The sequence below is a fragment of the Melanerpes formicivorus genome, unplaced genomic scaffold (assembly GCF_026170545.1).
Source record: "Melanerpes formicivorus ecotype bairdi unplaced genomic scaffold, bMelFor1.0.p_v2 SCAF_43, whole genome shotgun sequence".
NCBI lineage: Eukaryota > Metazoa > Chordata > Aves > Piciformes > Picidae > Melanerpes > Melanerpes formicivorus.
The window spans coordinates 3,758,044-3,773,161 of record NW_027142395.1 but is presented as its reverse complement, the minus strand read 5'-3'; the positions used below and the strand labels follow the sequence as shown (position 1 = coordinate 3,773,161).

The following is a 15,118-nucleotide window of genomic DNA, read 5'->3' as shown; positions in this document are numbered from 1 at the left end:
CAGAGCAGAGCAGTGATTCCCCTGCAGTCTGGGGGGTTGAGACCATGGCGAAGGCAGGCTGACCACCTGCAAATCTTGGATATCAATGGTGGAGCAGATATCCAACTGCAGCCTGTGGAAGGCCTCACACCCAGAGCAGGAGGATGCCCAAAGGAGGCTGTCATTCCAGGAGAAGCCCACACTGGAGCAAGCTCCTGGAAGAACCTGTGGACCAGTGGAGAGAAGCCACATCAGAGCAGGTTTGCAGGCAGGATGTGTAACATCATGGAGGGACCTACACCGGAACAGTCTATTCTTGAAGGGCTGCACCCTATGGAAGTGGGACACACTGCAGCAGATGAGGAAAACCACAGGAAAAAACCCACATGGGAAAGTTCATGGAAGACTGTCTCCCATGAAAGGGACCTCACGCTGAAGCAAGAAAAGAGGGTGAGGAGTCCTCCCCTCTGAGGAAGAAGCAGTGGCAGAAACAACATGGATGAACTGACTGCAGCCTCCATTCCCCGTCTTCCCATGCCAGTTTTGCCTGTGATGGTCATAGCTGAATGGTCACCTCCCTGTCCTTGTCCCAATCCATAAGCCTTTTATTATACATATTATAAGGGGGAAGTCATAGAGCAGCTTGGTTGTCATGTGGTGTCCAAAGAGGGTCAACCCACCATACTCTCTTGTAGCAGACTCAGTGGCTCTACACATACTTGATAAACTGCCTTGCACTTTGAGAAGTCAGCAGTATATACTCTCCTGAGAACTTCAGAAACACATACCACCACCTCTCCCTATGCTAAAAATCACTGCTTTAGGAAACTCTTTAGTGGATATGAAAATTATAGCAGCCTTCATCCAAAAAGAATTTGAGAGAATTCTGCTGTGACTGATCCTGAGCAGTAAATCACCAAGTCTGACAGTAGAATCATAGAAGGTTGGAAAAGACCTTAAAGATCATCAAGTCCAACCTGTAACCCAAGGCCTCGTGACTACTAAACCACGGCTTCAAGTGCCACATCCAATCCCACCAAGCCTACAGAGTCACAACAGTGCAGTTTTGGTTTAAGAATTTGTTATCAGGTCAGAAAGAGAGGCTAATAAACCCTTACTTCTGCCATTTCCTTCAGCTAAAAAACACTTTCAGCACACATGGTTTGCTTTGACATGAGAGGTAAAAACAAAGAATACAATGCAAGGAGGAAGATTACACTTAGATTGTGAATCCCATCTCTCTTTTTAGGATTGAACTTTAGGACTTTCCTCAAGACACACCAAACTTCACAATACCCCTCCCACTGCTACAGTGACCAAACATGAAGCACCAATGATCACTGCAGACCCCTACAGCTTGCTTACCAGTTACTTCACTTTTCAACTGTCTCCCACTCTTAACACAAATTTTAATAAAATTCTCCAAATGCTGCAGCAACTCCATATCTGCTTTACTTTTTAGTCTAGCTTCACTGTCTTAATTCAGGCTCCATGGCCTTGGATTCAGAGGCTACTGACATGAAAAAGAAGCAGAGACTGAAAACCACATAACTTGATGTACTCTTAAAAAAAAAAAAAGGCAGAGAAAAAGCACCTGGCCAAGTCAAATCAACTGATGGATGTCAGAATTTAAATAGCTCCTATGTCTGAGTACTATGCTATATTCTAATTACAGGTCTTCAAATTATCAGTTCTGACATGGAACTCCATGTTTAGAAAGATCTGTTACAGATGATTTCTTAAACAGCCAGGTAGAAATGGAGGTTTTACATGGACAGTATTACACTAAAACTGTGCAATTACCCCCTTCAGTTAGGCTAGGAGATACAACCATAATTTTTGACTGTTTCTCACTTATTAGTGAACTCTACACTTGCATAAACTAGTTGTCTCTATGTACCTATATTGCTTCTGCTATCAACTCTGATGTCATGACACACTCTTAAGTTCAAACATTTTCATCTCTGAAGTTTCCTACCTGACAAATCCTACACGAGATCTTTCTTCCATACACAGGGGAAAATAAGCAATTATTCAGGCTCAGGAAAATCAAAGATATCTACCCACCTGAGGCATAGAATTAAGACACAGATGAAGCCATGTTCACTGACATGCACAAAGAATTTGTGTATAGTATCCTTTTCCCCACAGCACACTGCAAAGACTTTCTTATTAGATCAGCTGTATAACAGAGGCTCTCAAAATTAGGACCATGCAAACGTTTGAATTTCTGTTTAAAAAGTAAACTACCAACCTCATTGCAATTTTATAAGTAGATCTTGGGAGAAAACCAAACAGCTCTCACTCTACAGATATCCATGATGACATCATGAGAGGAAACAGGCACCTACTTTAAAATGAAAGCATACCCCTTTCTATGTAGATTTCCTTTTAACAGGCAGAAATATTTACTTGCTGGTCATCATGAAGGCAGCCAAAATGTAATTGGATTATAAAGGTCTAAAATCCATAATCAAAGTTACTATTAATGCTATAAAATAATTTTTAGCTCACATGTCAGCTTCAGAAGAGAATAGCAGAACTAGACTAATACCTTGATGGCAACCAGTCCCAAAGACAATAATGTATCTTTTCATATAATGAGAACAGTCCAACATTAATATTTTTGGCTTAGACTATAAAAGTATATTATAAAATGTTTCTTCCTCAAAAGGATTTGCTCAACAGGCAAGTAATTTGTATCAAGTCAGTGCAGAGTTTCCTGGTACAAAACATGGGTTGCTACTATGAAAAAAAAAAAAAAAGCAAGCACATTTCAAAAGAGAAAATGCTACACTAGACATTAAAGACTTCTGTAATAATCAAAATATCTGGGACAAACAATTTCAAAGCCTACTTAAAGTGCAGGAAGAAATATACTGATATACTGTTTTGGTTTTTCCTTTTTTTTTTTTTTTTTTTTTTTGTTTTTTTTTTTTTGTTTTTTTTTTTTTGTTTTGTTTTTTTTTTTTTGTTTTAAGAAGTAAAAGAACTAAAATTTTCTTTCCTCTGTCTCCCTCTTGCATTCCATATAGAGTGTGCATACACACACTCCATGTTCACTCACACCATAGTTCTGATGTTCATAACCATTCCCTGAAACCTTCAATTTCCACAAGAGTGACAAAATATTGTATGTAATCTTTTACTTATCTTACAATATTCAACCATTATGCTGTCACCAAACTTGTATTACACTGTTTACACTATATGTATAGTAAATGATGACTGAAGCCAGTTTTAAAGATCTTTATTTTTGATCCCAGATTTTCATTTACCTCTTTTAAAAATGCTGACACTACATAAATTTACAATAGACACACAGTTACTGAATTTTTAAGCAAAAGCTCTGCTTGAAGTTTGGTATTCACAACTACTGTAGCTCCACAGCTAGAAGTACTGGCAAAGTCAAACAGCAATTACTGGAATCTAAGCAGTAGATCTGAATATTTTACTTTCACTTAAACTACATAAAAGGACAGTGATTATCATCCCTGGCTACTCACTACAAGGTTTACTTGTTTTGAGGGTTTTGTTTGTTTTTAAGTAAGATGTGGCCATGGGAGTCACCATTACAAAGGATCTCAGCTGACCAAAAATACTGACACAAAGAAATTAAGTATCAACATAAACCTTCCATAGAGTGCCTACTAATCAAAAACTTCTCCTGCAGTGATGACATGAAAAAACCTCAAAAGGCTTTTAAACCAGAAGTATCAAATTTGCAAATTCTCCCCACTACCAGATAGAACATGCGCCTTGGAGCTACAGCTGTAACTTTGAACCAAACTTTTGCTTCTCTGCTGCTACAACAGTGGGGAGGATCTCTGCCATGCCCTTTTTTTGCTTCAGAACTGCCAGTAGAGATGATTTTGCCTTTACTCTTTGAACTGCCTCAATAACGACGTGCAAAGTTAACTTGTGTATTCTGAAACTTTGTCCTTTGCAGCGGGTTTAGAAGCCAGCATGTTAGACAGCAGGTCCACAGGGGCTGTAATCTTCAACGGGGAAGCCAGTGGGGCAAACACAGAAAGAAGCAACAGAAGTGAGGTTAAGAGCTGTAACATTTTAAACTGTGTTGTTAACATCAGGAAAACATATATGGTTGTGGTTTTTTCAGAGGTTCGTTTTCATAGTCCACATTCTTGCAACTAAGATGCCGCTAAGAAACTGCCAATGTTCAAGCCTACCTTTTACAGCAACTATCTGTCTTTCATGGACAAGTTGTACGCACCTCTGCTGCCACTTCCTATTTTTATCTGGAATGCAGTTTGGTAGGTACAAAGATAGAGACCACATCTCAGATATTCAAGATGAACTTCACAATGGCCTTGAAAGCGGACTGAATCTAGCTTTGTTAATCACAACATATAGTAGAAAGCCATCAGTGCCGCGGTTGATGCACTTTTAGTCACTGAGCCTTTTATTGTGCGGCTTACATCTTACAGAAATTGACTTCACATAGTTTTTGTGGCCAAATGAAAGCTTAAAAAAAGTTATCAAAATGCAGTGCTCTTTCTAGTTCACTATGCACATTCTATGCTTGTCAGTATTTCTGGTAGCCAGCAGCCCCTACTTCACATTGGCACCACAGCTAGGACTTCATCAAAACCAACAAATGCAGTGTCACTCTCGCCAAGAAAAACTGCTGTAGTCAGTGACTTAATGTCACTCATCTTGGTTTGCCAGGTAACAACTTCTCTTCATCAAGATCTCCAAACACTATTAAGTCTAGGAAATGCAATCTCTTTTGTTACCTGCAAACAGTTTATCTGAATTTCAGAGTAACTATACAAAAGGTGATACCCAAGATACATAAATACCCAGGCTGGTTCATTAAGTACAACAACACTGGGCAAAGCAAACAGATTATTGCTCCTAGTGCCTTCATGGAAACAGAACAGCCCAGTTTTTTTGAGATTGTTTTTGAAACTAGTTCCATTGTCTGGTTTAATTCTCTCTGGAGTACTGTGTCTCCACAACAATTTGTCTTTACAGACCAAGAACGGTGTTACGTGCAGTAGCATCAGGTACAGGATATATTTCTAACCATCCAGCGCTTGCGTCTACCATAGTCAGCACATATTGTTTACCAGTTCCAGAAGGAGGTGGAGTGACATAATCAATCTGCCACACTTCACCATACTTACAATTAACCATCGCTCACCATACCACAAGGGATTGATTAGCTTAGCCTACTTAATAGCAGCTCCATCTATGCTTGTTTCCAACCAGACGACAGGAATTATCTGTGAACAAACCAGGTTTCTTTGCATCATCAGAAAGATCACTGTAGAGGAGGAGCTTCCTCAGCACTCTCTTCTCTGGAGGTTTTGTACAGTCAGTGCCTTCTGACCAATTTGTGATCACTTTCCACAAGACCAGGTGTTTCAAGACTTCCCATTTGAGCTCTCAGAGCCATCCACTTAGACCACGTGGCATCTGTTGCATGATGTGGTGAAGAACCTTTACCTTTGAATATCCAATTCAAAACTGGTAATCTGGGAGCTAAAATAAGTTGTGACTCAGTCCCAGTTACTTCAGAAGCAGCTTTTACTCCTTCATAAGCAGCTAGTATCTCTTTCTCTGTTGGAGTACAGTTTGCCTCTGAGCCTTTGTAGCCATGACTCCAGAAACCAAGTGTATGTCCACGTGTCTCACTGGGAGCTCTCTGCCATAAGCACCAGGTTGGACCATTCTCACTTGTAGCCATATGTAGAATGTTCTTCATGTCCAGACTAGTTCAGGCAGGTCCCAAACCCATTGCATGGACTACTACTTGCTTTATCTTGTCAAAGACTGCTTGTTGCTCAGAACCCTACTCAAAATGTTTCTCTTTCAAGTCACATCATAAAGAGGTTTCACAATCTGACTGTATCCAGGACTGTATCCCACTGTACCCATGAAAGATAGAGTTTCCTTCTTATTCACAGGATTTGCCATGGTAGAGATTTTATCACATCCAATGGGATGTGATGGCAACCATCCTGCCACTGCAGTCCCAGAAATAGGATCTCTCTGGCAGGTCCTTTCACCTTGTCTCACTTAATAGGAAAAGAGCTTTCAAGAGAATGTCAATGATTTTGTTACCTTTCCCAAAAATTTCTTCAGCAGTTTTACCCCAGACGATGATATCATTGATGAACTGAATGTGTTCTGGAGCTCCACCTTTCTCCAATGCATTATGAATCACTGCATGACTAATTGTTGAACCTCCGGGGTAAACAACTGAATGTATACAGGACCCCTCTTCAGGTGAAGGCAAACTGAGGCCTGCATTCCTCTGCTATGGGAAGAGAGAAGCAAGCATTAGCAATGTCTATGGTAGCATAACCATTTGGCCTCCTTGGATTCCAGCTCATACTGGAGTTCCAGCATGTTTGGTACAGCCGCACTCATGGGTGGAGTCACCTCATTCAGGGTGCAGAAGTCAACTGTCAGATGCCAGTCTCCATTTGGCTTTCGCACAGGCCAGATTGGACTGTTGGAAGGTGAATGTGTCTTGCTGATGACGTTCTGACCTTCTAATTGATGAATCAAGTTATGAATGGGCACCAAAAAGTCTTGGTTGGTTCTGTATTGCCTGTGATGCACAGTTTGAGAAGCAACTGGCAGTTTCACATCCTCTATCTCATGTTGTTCCACAGCTACAGATTCATCTGAAAGTTCAGGTCTAATACACAACCTTATTTTCTCTCCATCAATTTCTACAGCTGCTATTCCAAAAGCCAAATATAACCCTTAGGGTCTTTGAAATGCCCTTCTCTCAGAAGATCAATTCCCAAAATGCAAGGTGCATCTGGTCATGTTTCTTTCCCAGCTAAACTTATGTCAATCTGCAACTTAGTCAACTCTTGAGACCCAACATTGATTCCTCGAATAGTTGTAGACTCTGTCCCTTGATAATTTGATGGTATTATGGTGCACTGAGCTCCTGTGTCAACCAAGGCCCTCTACTTCTGAAATTTTTAAGTGTCAGACCACTGAATGAATACATCCCTACAGATTCCGTTATCTCCATCATCCCTGTCCTATCCCTGGCAGAAGGCAGGGCACCCCAAATTATGCACATTGCATTTACACAGACAGTTGACACAGTACTTAGTGTTAGTGTCAGAACCACTGCTGGAGCAATTGGAGTTGTTCTTGGAAATTGAGGTAGTGGCAGGTACACTTCTGGTACTTTTATCTCTGGTTCTGCCACTCTGCAGCTCTTGTACTCTCCTGAAGAGAACAGAAGTGGGCATACCATCCCACTTATTCATGTTTTCATCAAATCGGTCACACAGAGTTATCCAAAGACTCCCACATGATTGCTGCTGTCTATTTTGGATTGGCCTAGTATGAACTGGCCTTCTAGGAGGACACCTGCTCCTGACAGCTGTATCTTGTATCCATTTAGAAGAGGAAGGAGTAATCTCATCATAGAGGGGGGTCATCCAAGACTGGTTTGTTCGTTTTTGACTTTGCTTCACATGGAGGTGGGATTGGAGTTGGACAAGAAGGATCAGTTCCCACAGCAGCAACCAACTGCTGTCTGCAACAGCAGACAGTGGTGCTGCTTGGAAATTTGCAGCTGATTCAGCAGAAGCAGAAGCTGCTGTCACAGAAACCTCATGTGGTGGGTTGAATTTTCCCCCCAGCATTAATGTTGCTAGACCAGCCCAGTTGGAAGCAAATGAAAGCTGTATTTACAGGCAAAACTACAATCTACAATGGAATGCAATGAATATGTACAAACAATGTTTACAATATTTACAATATTTACAATTGATAAACAGCACAAGGACCACCCTGGTGAAAGACCACGGGAAGCTACTAACTTCTTTTGTGCTCCCCACCCCCTTGTACAAAAGAAGAGAGAAAGGAGCAGAGAAAGTTGCTGTTAGACTTAATCAAAACAATGCAGCCAAGGTCAAGCAGAAGCAAGTTATTATCTCTCCAGAGTGAAGAAGCAAGAAAAGAAGAGAGAATTGTTTTGGTACAAGCAGTTTAAGTTCCTTATCTCCCCAATGATATTGTTTAGAATTATCTTTATTTTACTTTTTACACCCAATAGTGATTTATTTACATTTTACTACTTTTCTGCTTCAAGATCTGTGAAAAATTTCAAAGACACAGCCTAACACTACTGCGCTACCAGGCACACTTTGGGACCCCACCTACACTGCCGGACTTGCTTCCATTCTGGCCCCATAGACAGAAATCTCTGTGCCTCTTTAGCATCAGTAATGGCCACTGCCAGTGGAGTTGATGGCATCACTGCTGCTGCTGCTTGCACAGGGGCTGCCACCTGTACAGGCACTGCTGGGCTCACTGCCACTACAGGCACAGCTGCCGCCACAACTTCCGCTTGTGCGGGCTGGCAGCTTGAGCTACCAGCTTTGTTGTCTTATATCAGGCACTAAAGCAACCCACATTGACTGCTGATCCCAGATCTCTGGGTCAGAGGGAAAGGGGGTATCTGGACATTGTCTTTCCCTTTCTAAAGGTGCTGTAGCGGTGTGTTTCCTAGCTCAGAACTTCAGCCTTCTTCCTCCTTCCCTGCTGTGATCTGAAACTGCTTCTTTGAAACTGCTTCTGCCACTGCCTGCAGGAAAGGTAAAAACTTGCCTAGCTCCAAAAACTATATTCAACCCTAATACAGCAACAGAAGATGGGAAATTCAGGTACAGATGACAAACCACTGTAGAACTCAAATCACTTAAATAACTCAGTTATGGGGACTGTGAATTCAAGAAACTTGGGTGGAATATGTACAGAAAAGTTACCATATCCCACATAACCTACAAAACCAAAGCAATAATCACCAGCACCTCCAAGCATTGCTTTCACCAAATTCCAGCTTCATTTTGTCTTCCTTAATCTGAGCACAGCCCCATGTTGGAGAAGCACCAATTAAGCATGTGGTGGGTTGAAATTGTCCCCCAACTAATTTGAAAGAATTACCCCTAAAAATAAAATTACCAGACTAGCTCAGTTTGGGATAGAAGCAAATGAAGCAAACTACAATCTAGAAATATGAAATGCAATGAATAATACAAAATATGCAATATATGTACTCTCTCTATATATATGTTTACAATTTATAAACACCACAGAAACTCCTCAGACCCCCTGGACGGATTCAGGGGACCCGTTCACCTCCTCCTTCCCGTTAACTCCCACAACAGTCAAAACAAAGATACCCCGGCAAGGCCACAGGAAGAGAGAGAGAAGTTGCAAGCAGAAGCAACAGAAGAAACAAGAGAGAACCGTTTGTGCCTTTGCTCTATATTCCCATTAACAAGCCAATTAATTATACAGACCTTATTGCTATTATTTTTTTTTTCTTTTACATCCAATGGAAATTTTTTTTCAGTCTTTGCAGGGACCAGGCTAAAGTTCCCCCTTCAAACGGGAACAGTGAGAATACAGCAGCAATGAATCACCAATTTCTACCATCAATAAATTGCTTCTAAACAGGTCTGAAGACCAGAGTAAGTGTTTTGCAGCAGCACACTAAAACACTAAACCATTTATTTACATAATCAAGAGGTCATTTGTTGATTCACACAAACATCTGAGGAAGCAGGACACAAGGAAGGATTGGGTTAAATGAGTGCCAGAGGTCCATTCCGACAAATTTGTCCACAACTTACACCTCGTTTATCATTGCAAATTAAGTGAAAATATTCAAGCAAAGACAGTAACAAAAAAATATTGCAAATGCCACAAAAAAAAACATTTGATCCCTTCCTTCATTGTAGCAACTGAACAAATCAACACCACTCCCTGGTGGAAGCCTGTCAGTGACCTATGTATCATCCAACTTCAGAGTAAGACATATGTGACTACTTGATACTAACAGTCCACATTCTTGCCCTGATACTATTGACAACTACAGCCTAAGGCAACTGACTTCCTGTTAAAGAGGCCAAAATGTGAAATCAAGACTGAAAGGCCTTCACCATAATTCTGCAAATTCAGCATATGCAATAAAGCTATTTCAAGAATAACTCTTCAAAAGACACACTCCCTGTTTAAAAACAGAAATATTAAGCAATACAGAAATGAAAACAGGTAATCTCTATAACAGGTATTTTTTGTGGTGTGTTTGGGATATTTTTAATGCTACAGTTTCATAGCATTGAAATTATCTCTGTTTAAAGAAAAAAAGTCAAAGAACATTAACTTTTAGTTTCCCACAGACAAGTTCAGAAATGGTACAAGAGTTATCTCCACCACTGGCTTGACTGCTGTTTTTCTCTAACCTTTTGTATAGAAAATCAGCAGGTAAAACATTCTTACTAACCTGGAAAACATAGACCTTGAAGAGTTGTAGCTAAGTGGGACTTACACAAATTTAAGAGATTTTCCCTGATCTAACAACAACAAAAAATAAATAAGAGTAACACTGCTGCTATTAATATGTTTAAGGAAATACAGATTTTGTGACGAAAAAAGCCACATACAGGCAGTAAACTCATCTCAGCACAGCGGAAAAATCACTTCATGAATTTTACTGATTAGCACTATAGTCCTCTGTGTGAGAAAATGCCTTCCTCAAAATCTGAATTGGCACATATTTACATGCTGAAAAACGACCTATATTAATAAATTTCCATTTATCAATACTGTTTTGTATTGGAGTAGAGAGAAGCTATATTTCAAGTTCCATTTCCTCTATATTAAAAATAAGATTAAGCAAAATTCAAATACAGTTAAAGAACTAAAACCCATACAAATTTATCCAGTCCATTCTGAAATTTTTCAGATTCCTGATCAATTAAATTGCAAATTAAAACAGTCCTAGGTAAACCAACTGTATCTTCCAATAAATCTCTAAGTGGCAGAATCTGTCTTACCTGTAATTGCAATCCCGTCAAGTTTCTAGTTCAGTGCTGAAAGAATTCGTTTACATTCCTGCTGCCAAGAAGCACATAACAGAATGACTTGCAAAACCGTGAGATAAAAGTACAGGACACAACATCTGCTTTATTTTGGTATGTCCTAAAAAGAAACAAAGAAAGTAGTTAGCTACTCCAGATGGTTTACAACAGATTTATACATTAATTTTTTCATGAACACAACTTTGTTCAAGTGCTTGAACTAAAGCTATGCCTGGCTCTCAAAAGAGATTTCAATACACACTATAAACACCGCATTAGAGATTCATGCTAACAAAGAACCAGATTTTAAAATATTTTTGCATTTCCTTCACCAGCACAGATAAGCACTCAAATAAAAACAAACAAACAAAAAAAATCATCTAACCCATCACTTCGTATTCAAGTCCCTAAATTCAGTAAAACAGAAGGAATAGCTTTTGGATATCTGCTAGCATAGCAGTGCTACTTGCTAAAGTTTACTGCTTGAATGAGAGTTCAGTCCTTCAGTGCTTGACATGACTTAAAAATAATATATACTGCACTTGGTGGGTTTAAGTTCTTTATTCTGCATGCCGAGATGTAAAAATGAACAAGAATTTAAAACAACCGCAGCAAGATTCAGTTGTAAGAGTATTTCAGCTCCTACCATATAAGAAACATTGTTTCTTTAAAAGTAGTTCCTGCAAAGTTAATGTTCACTTTAAAATGTAAAAGCATCATGTAACTAATAATGCAGATACATGTATCTACAAAAGCATTTTCCCATTTTTTTGAATTGGATGCAAATGTACAAACTCCTTTATGGAACAGGGACTACATATTTAATCTCATAAATCACTGCATCTTGCATAAGTTACCTTAATAGTACACCGGTAGAAGGAACTACCACAGGAAAAATTCTGGGTAACAACCAGCTTTGCCCAGGGCATGAGAAAAATACAAGCCTTTAGTCTAATACTTTTAAGTTTAAACTGATTACAGTACTCCAATGAACTGAATAAGTGACAAACGGGACTGAAGACCTTGACTTTAAACTCACTGATTGAAGAATGAAGCTATGACAAAAATTCTTTATGGTTTGCCTCTTTCAAATACTAAAATAGTACTTTTCAACTACAAAAACATGCCATGAGCAAGAAATTGCTTGAGAGAAGCAATACTTTGCTATTGTCTGAAGAAGAATTGTAGGGATTCAGTAAGTTTTATGCCTGTAATGTTACACAACCACAAGGTCTGTATCTTCATCATTCTCTCCTCCTAGGCACCACAACAGGAAAGATAGTTCAAGGCATCAAATTAAGCTAGAAAAAGTTAATAATTTTCTGCCACTTGAGCTCTCTGAACCAGCTTAAGGAACACAAGATTAGACAAGTGCCAATGCCAGAAATGCAGAATCAGCAGCTGTTTCCAATTCAGATCCCCTCAGAGTACTGTTCAACTACACCTTAACAACATCCACTAAATCATTCATGAATTCTGAAAAAGTATTTTGAAAGAACTAGATGGCCAGTGTCCTAAAATCATTGTATTGGACTACAGGGCAAAAGTCCCCCCAAAAGAGTTTCAGTAAAAAAAAGTTGCTTCTATATCCAAGAACTTCAGGAAAACCAGAACATGTTCAGCACAGATAAACAAAGTTGCACAAAGCAGCCTAACTCCCTCTTAAACACATCAGAGAGTAGGATTGTGTGACATGAACATAGAATTCATGACCAGAACACAATTCCACTTAAGCATTGTCTTCCACCCACAGAAGATACCCTTAACTAGGAGGGTACAGAGTCCTTGCAAGATGAAGTGCTGAAGAGCTTCAGCTATTCTGATGCTACTCCAGCAGCCTTTAGAAGTGTCTGACTCAAGCATTTTGCTTCTCAGAAGCAAGAGGCTTGACTCCTCCCAAATTCTACTCTACAGAGAATGTGAAAAAATCCATTAGACTAGTGTGACTTTTAGCCCAGAAATAGGTTGCTTACAGTAGGACAGATTCGAAGATAAGTATTTTAGGCTAAGAGCATCCTACCCCAGAATATGCACCCATTTGTACAAATTCTATTGACACTACTTCTCAGAAGCAAGAAATACAGTATTCAGTGTCCCAAAACACAAAAGCATCTAACGATCTATACTCCACCAGTGAACACTACACAGACAGGACATTACTACTGTTTCTGCACAGCAGTGACTCTACTTGTCCAAATTAGCTGCACAGTTTTTCTATATGAAAAACCTCAAAGGATTCATGACACAGATTTGGAACTACAACCTACCGTATCCATCCCCCAATAATTTGTGTGCAAGAAATGCTCACATACACAAATTAAATGGTCTTATCCAGAATGCTCATAATGATTTACATCACAAGAACAAAGCTGAATGCTTCCTATTAAAGGCTTAACAAAATTACAGGATTAATTAAGCATTTCATTTGGGCTTCTTAGATGTTTGGAGTGTGTAAATGTTGCTAAATTCAGTAACTTCTGTAATTTTTGATGCTAAGGGATCAGTACCCTACAGTGAAAGAGTTTTTAACTGAAAACTGAAATATTCCTTGGCTAATAAATAATTTTAATTGCATCATTTTTCTAGTATTTTCTTCAGAAGGTAAAGCCTATGCAGTCAAAGCCATCCCAAGTAAATCACTACACAAGAACTAACCCAAATATTCAAACATAAGCACATGAAAAAAAGTTATGCTGTCTAAGAAATTTGAAGAACGTTACCATGTTATTGTACAGAAGAATAGGCATCAAACACTAGTCTTCGTGATGATTGAACATACACTTTATCCTCACAGAAAAGCCCTAATGATCCTCAAGCTGAATCCTAATGTTTAAAACAAAGAAAACCCACTACAAGATCCAGTCCTTCACAAGCTTCCAGACTCTGGCCAGAGAAGCAACAGAAAAATACTGGTTTTATTCTAATCCACAAACAGCTCTGACCCTTTAAAATTAGCTAAATTGCTGCTGCTTTAAAACAAGTACATGAACCAACCAACCTACTCCCTGAACATGAGCAGAGCAAGCTATAATCTGTCACAACTGACCCTGACATCACACCACCACCACTGTCAATATCAACCTCCAGAATTGTAAATGAGTTCACATAAATTTTAAAATGCCTTTGAGAAGTAAAAGCAGGGAGAAACAAATGATAAATAGTGCAGCTTTATCATAGCTTAGCTAGTATACTGCAGTCTCCCAACTGCATGTACCCAACATATGGTAAATCTAACATAACATCCCTCTCCTAAAAGAGGCATTCATTAGGTTACTTGATTTTTCCAGGAATGTAACAGCACGTACCAAAGGAGTGCACTAGTTATACTGCAAGTTCATACAGTAGTTCTTTAACCTGCATATATCACAAAGCCCAAACTAAACCAGGAGTTTGTCTCAAGTAGCAACACAGAAATAATGTACAACTTTCACCCTTAAGAGAAAATTCTTCTTGAGGTGAGAGCTGTTCATCCTTTGTAGAGAGAGAGAATCATACAAGACAGGGCAAAGACCTGAAATCTGGTTTTGTGGGGGTAGGGGTTTTATTGGCTTCCCCACCCCCTTCAAACATGGAGGCTGCGCTAAAATATTAATAATTAAGATCTTGAAACTAAAAAGCTCTATGAAGTAATTTCAGTGCTTCATCCTTTTTTAAGTAGTTCATCTAATAATATGGTTTTGTAGAAAGTGCAAGAGTCTCTTTCAACTGCATTTTAGAAGTAACATCCAGTGGTTCTTAAAAAGCTAAATACGCCTTCAAATAAACTTAGTTGGGGTTTGGGTGAAAATTTAGCTCAGTCAGTTTGAAGCTTGAAGTTTTAAATCCAAGCTTTTATCTGTTAGTCATTTGAGCTATTCAAGGCTGAACAATAGGAAGATACTGTGAGACTAGTATTCTACATTAAGCTAAAGTCTTGATAATGTGATGAGTTTAGCATTCTAATTAGGTCCATATTTTTAAACATCATCTCGTAACTGGTGGACATAAGCTACAGCATCAGGAAGCTGCCTTTTTTGTATGTTTTACAAAAGCTACTCTGAACTTTTTTCATGCAGATCTCTTCCATACATATTTATTTGTAAGGCAGTCTAATTCCTAAATGTGACTGTCTTTTAGGTGATCTTCACATCAGCAAATTCATATTATGGATATATGGACGTCCTGGCGGCAATGGTAGCTTAAGGAATATTTACTTTCTCTCAGCAGTTCATTCCTGTTTCCATACTATGTGGCTGAGCAACAGACATAAATAGTTATGCTGGTACAAG

At 39.2% G+C, this 15,118-nt stretch overlaps 1 protein-coding gene across 5 annotated transcripts in view; it reads right to left on the bottom strand.

The window, feature by feature from the left end:
- The window catches only part of PPM1B (protein phosphatase, Mg2+/Mn2+ dependent 1B), a 75,696-nt gene that overhangs the window by 33,968 nt on the left and 26,610 nt on the right, over positions 1 to 15,118 (bottom strand). For all 5 annotated transcript variants that reach the window (XM_068158861.1, XM_068158860.1, XM_068158863.1 and 2 more), the window contains one exon: positions 10,827 to 10,971. The gene's annotated coding sequence lies outside the window, so the exon portion shown is untranslated. The remainder of the gene's footprint in view (positions 1 to 10,826; positions 10,972 to 15,118) is intronic.